Genomic DNA, 6,000 nt, shown 5'->3' with positions numbered 1-6,000 from the left:
CCCACCCTGACACTCTATCCTCCTTACTGTACCTTACCTATCTGCATGGCACTTACCACCATCTGATATGTTAAATATTTATTAATTTATTGTCTGCTTTCCTGCACCAAACACCACGGGGCAGGGACTATGTTTTGTTCACCAGTATGACCCCAGCACTTGGTACATGATAGGCACTCACTGAGTATACATTAATCCCAACCAAGATCCTGTGAATTAGATACTATTTTACCCACTTCTCATATAAGTAAACCATGACCCCAGGAAATTGTCCAAAGTCAGAAATCTTTAGGCAAGTGGTGGAACCAGGCAGTCTGGGACTCAAGCCAGCTCTTTTAACCTCAAAGCCATACAGGCTTTGCTTTAGGTATAATGATATCAAGTCCAAGAGGTCACCCTGTCAAGTTCATGCTGATCTGATGCTCCTAAAAAGGGATCAGCAAGAAAAGGAATAGCTATTTGATTTCTGACATCAGTGGGTTGGGAAAGAAAAATATTTCAAGTCGTGGGGTCCTTGAGAATGGACAGAACCATCAAATGTGTCCTCGGGGTACTGAACTGGCAGTTCCCAGCCTGTGCTGCCTCTCACAGTGATCCCCAGGGCACCAGGCCTCTCCACACAGGGAGCCTCTCCAAGGCCATGGCCAGCCAGGCCTGGATTTGACGTCATCCTCTCTGGCAGCTGGTAATGTTTATGCTCATGTTGAAACCACTAAGGTCTTTGATGCTCTATTTCCTTGAAACAGGGAGCTGGCAGGTGGGTACCTCAATACCAGGGGCAGCTGATGATGAGGGGAGGCATTTTGTAAGACTAGAAGAGGTTGCCTAGCCAAGGACAGGGCTTACTTAGGGGAATGCTTATCTGGGGGTATCCTGCCTGCTATTCCTAATGTGATTTTTCCCATTTAAGAGCACCTCCGGTTTCTGGACCAATAAATATTTGTCTGCTAAGAGACTAATCCTAGGAAGTCACTGAGACATTTTCCCAAGCACACCGCAGGGGAAGCTAGGGTGTTATGACCACCACCTCCATCTTCTGAATAGCTTGTCTGAGCTGTTCAGCATCATTAATTCATGTAACTAGGGTCTCAACTGTGTCTCTGGACTGGTGTGATGGCAGTGACCCTCGTGGAACATCCAGTCTAGAGGGAGAGGCTGACAAGTAAGCAGTTATTACTATTTACCATACTATTACAGTGTGATGGGTTCTACAATGGGAGGCAGTGTAGCATGGACCTTGGCATCAAGTTCAAGTCCCAGGTATGCTACTTACCTATATAATCAAGGCGAAGTCAAGTTACCTTTTAGATTCTCACCTATGAATTAGAGTCATTACAAGGACATAACATTATAATAGTTACCAACTAACATTTATTAAGCACTTACCATGTACTGGGCCCTTCACATGTACAACACTCCAATGAGATAGGTGCTATTCTTATCCCCATTTTACAGATGAGGAAACTGAGATGCCAAGAGAGGTTGAGTGATTTGCCTAAGTTTCACAGCCCTTTAAGTGATCAGGCCAGGAATCAAACCCAGATAGTCTTGGTCCTAAAGCCTGCACCTTTAATTACTGTGTGATATTGCTTCAATAACTCAAGTGACTTTAGCCCAGCACCTGGCACAGAATGAATGCTTAAAAATTGTTAACTATTATTATTGCTATGATCAGGAGAAGCAGGGCAGAAAGGCATTTAGCCTGGGTTCTAAAGGGGCAATCAGGGTAGTCTTTTTATAGGAGGTGACATCTAAGTCATGGCTCCTTCCCAAATAAATAAGAGTGAGTCAGGGACAAATTTGGGTTGGGAGGGAGATAAGAGTTTTCCAGGCAGACATCACCACAGAGAAAAGATATGGGTACTATATCCGGGATTCCAAACAATGCCTTAAGGCTGAAAGTGTGGAAGGAGGGAGCAAGAACTTAAAGGGTTCTCAGGCTGTGCTGAGTTAAGATTTTATCTGAAGGGTACTGAGAAGACTTGGCTTTAAGCAAGGAGAGAGATAATCAGCTTTGCAATTTAGAAAGATGCCTAACTGTAGTGTGCCCGAGAGGTTTGCACAGGGGACTGGCTGTGAAAGTCTGTTTCTTTGGGGGCAATTAAGGCAGGCAGAATAGTGTAGCTTGCAGGTTAGGGCACTGGATTCTGAGGGGGGGGGGCGGTGCTGAGCCTTGCCTCCTGGGTTGACTCTCTTGGCCTCAGTCCTCCCTACGTGGAGGACCAACAGCAAGGCATCTCTCAGAGCCTTCCTTTTTTCATTTATAAATGGAGCTGGTAACTGCCAATCTTCCAGGGCTATAGATAACCTGGAATGTGGGGTGCGCCCAGTGAAGGGTAACTATTACTTATTTCTACAGCTCCCCCAACCCTCTGCCTAGTTAGGTTTTGGAGCAGGGACCACAGGCGTCATCCACCTCTTTAACCCCATAGGATTTGGTGCTCAATTATTTTCCCTTACTGGTTTGTGCTCATACACATATCTGTACCTGTGGCTTTGCTTAGGCTGGCCCCTCCTGGCTGGAAATGCTCTCCCCACCTTGTTGCCCATCTTTGTCTGCACATGCCCCCCCAGTCCTCACTCCTACAGGCAGCCTTTCCTGATTGCATCGTGCTCTCTTGCTCTGGTCCCCCAGTGATGTTTAAGCTATGCATGAAGACTATTCCATGTCCTTGTTTCCACCCTAAGCTCCAGGAGAGCTCTCCCCATTCCTTTCTGATTCCTCTGTACTCCCATACAGCCTGTAACAGAACAGGCAGAACAAAATGGTTAAGAACTTGTGTTTTCAGGGTGCTTAGATGCCTCAGTTGGAAGAGCATGCGACTCTTGAAATCAGGGGGTGGGTTTGAGCCCATGTTGGGTGTAGCAATTACTAAAACACACCAAAAACTTAAAAAACAAAACAAAACAAAAACTTCAGGTTCTCAGATAAGGCTGGATTAAAATCCTGGTTCTGCTGCTTTTACCAGACAAATCACTCCTGGCTCCTTTTTTTTTTTTTTTTTTTCCTCTCACGTAAACTCTGTGCCCAACATGGGGCTCAAACTCACAATCCAAACCCCAAGATCAAGAGTATATCGCTCCATTGATTGAGCCAGCCAGGCAGCTCTCACTCGCCTTTTCTGTATCTTGGTTTCTTCATTTCAGAATGAAGAAGATATTAGTACTTACCTACTATAGTTTTGGGGAGGACTGAATGTGACGATGTGTGTAAAAAAAAATCTCAGGGGGTGCCTGGGTGGCTCAGTCGGTTAAGCGACCAACTCTTGGTTTTAGCTCAGGTCATTATCTCAGGGTTTGTGGGTTTGAGCCCCGAATCAGGCTCCATGTTTATGGCACAGAGCCTGCTTAGGATTCTCTCTCTCTCTCTCTCTCTCTCTCTCTCCCCCTCCCCTGCTCACACTCTTTCTCTCAAAATAAATAAATAAGCTTAAAAAAATCTCAGCACCTTGCTCAACAAATGGGAATTTATATTATTGTTAACCGTCCACTGTTAAGTTAAAAGCAAAGCTGGTATATATTATGTGAAACATATCTCAAAAAAGCTGTTGAACACAACAAAGCAGGCTACAAAATATTATGAAATGTGTATTTCCCGGGCTCCTGGGTGGCTCAGTCGGTTAAGCATCCGACTGCAGCTCAGGTCATGATCTCAATGTTCATGGGTTTGAGCCCTGAGTCAGGCCCTGAGTTGTCAGCACAGAGCCTGGAGTCTACTTCAGGTTCTGTGTCAGTCTCTCTCTGCCCCTCCCCCACTTGTGCTCTGTCTCTTCTCAAAAATAAACATTAAAAAAATTTTTTTTAAAAGAAATGTGTGTTTCCCCTTTTTTTTTTTTTTTGTAAAATGCACAAAAATACTGTAAGGATTTTTAACTCATATGTTAACAGAAGTAATGTCTGGGTATTCGTTTTCTTTTAAAATTTACTACAATATATGTTACTTGTGTTATAAAAACAAAGGCTTGGGGCGCCTGGGTGGCGCAGTCGATTAAGCGTCCGACTTCAGCCAGGTCACGATCTCGCGGTCCGTGGCAGTCGATTAAGCGTCCGACTTCAGCCAGGTCACGATCTCGCGGTCCGTGAGTTCGAGCCCCACATCAGGCTCTGGGCTGATGGCTCAGAGCCTGGAGCCTGTTTCCGATTCTGTGTCTCCCTCTCTCTCTGCCCCTCCCCCGTTCATGCTCTGTCTCTCTCTGTCCCAAAAATAAATAAACGTTGAAAAAAAAAATTAAAAAAATAAATAAATAAATAAAATAATAAAAACAAAGGCTTTCACCAAAAAGCAGATGATGAAGTTGCTATCACCACTTCTGTTGCTGGTATTCGTCTCATCAGACTGTAAACCCCATGAGGACAGGGACCCCTTCGCCTGGTGCGGAAAAGGCGCTCAACAAACATTGACACAAACGGGCCTGGATCGGGGCTTCTCTGGCACCCGCGCCTGCAGTACCGCTCTCTCCCTGTGGGTGGCAGGCTCCGCATGTGCGGGCACCGCCCATGAGTCTGGCTGGAGATGTGCCTGCGACCTTCAACGAGGCTGTTGGTCTCAGGATCCTTGAAGGAGAGAGAGAGGGGGAACCTGGGAGAAGGATAGAGGGCGCCGGCCTGAGGCTCAGGCCTCCTCCTTAGGGCCTTGCCTTTGAAACTTTCTCTGTTTCTTCCCTGGATTTGAACAAAAAGAGAAAAACTTCACTTCCTAGAGAATGTCCGCACCTCTCCCAACTCACCTTTTAGTGGAGGGCAGAGCAGAGAGACTGAAAGACCCCCTGGGTCCGGGGGTGGGGGATGAGGGGAGAGAAAGAGAGATCATTCTGAAAATCTTCATCTTCAGAACTCATAGCTCACATGGCCCTGCACTTGGCATTGACTGTCCCCACCCAGTAGCTCTTTGATCTTAGGAGGGAGTTGTGTTAGCATCCCCGTTTTGCAGTGGAGGGTCATTGTGGCTTAGAGAGGTAGTGCTCACTTAAAGAGACAGACCTCAGCTGTGTTTGATTCCGATCACTTCCCTTGACCCACCTCTGTATGTCAAACTGAGATTACCCTTGGAGCAGGTGTGTGCTCATTTAACTTACCATTAAATGATTAATACTAATAGCATCTATTTAACCTATCCTTACTGCAGTGTTGGCACTCAACATATATTATCTCATTTAATTCTTCCAACGACCCGTAAAGTAAGAAGTACTATTATCCCCATTTTACAGATGAGGAAACTGGGCCTCAAAGAAGCAAAAGTTGACACAACTAAAGACAAACTTGACAGAGCCAAGATTCAAATGCATGGCTGTCTGACTCCAGTCTTTGCATTCCACCAGTTCATTTTTTTTTTTTTAAGTAAGCTCTAAGCCTAACATGGGGCTTGAACTCACAACCCTGAGATCAAGAGTTGCATGCCCCAATGACTGAGCCAGCCAGGCATCCCCCAGTACATGCTTTTTTCTTAGTAAACTATTTAAGTATTGAATAGATAATACATCTACATGGCTCACATTACAGTAAGAAAATAAATAAATAAATAAATAAATAAATAAATAAATAAATAAATAAATAAATAAATAAATAGAAAAGCCACCTCCCATCCCTGTCCTCCAACCACCCAGTTTCGCTACAAAGAAGGTTAGCATACTAAAGATTTCTGATGAATCCTCTAAAGATATTCTGTGCATAGACAATCACCTATTTTTACTGCTTCTTACATACCACTGATTCTCTAAAATGCAGGAAGGACCAAGTCCTCTTCTTCTAGAACAAAGTGGGAGTCCTCTGATAGGCACGTAGGGCCTCCTGGAGGCATCTCTGCCCACTTTCGGTCTCAACCGCCTAGGTCTTCTCCAAGCTCCATATCATATGTCATCTTCCCAGCCTCTTGTCTCCAGCTTCTCCCCAACTGCTCCCTCTATTGTGATCTCTTCGCCCTTTGAGGCTCTCCAGCCAGAATCCATCCGCCCTCCTTCTTTTGCCCCTAGAGGCCCTGCCGGCCTCTCTCTTCTTGCACAG

This window comes from Leopardus geoffroyi, chromosome D3 (assembly GCF_018350155.1).
Source record: "Leopardus geoffroyi isolate Oge1 chromosome D3, O.geoffroyi_Oge1_pat1.0, whole genome shotgun sequence".
Lineage (NCBI taxonomy): Eukaryota > Metazoa > Chordata > Mammalia > Carnivora > Felidae > Leopardus > Leopardus geoffroyi.
Note: the sequence above shows the minus strand (reverse complement) of the source record.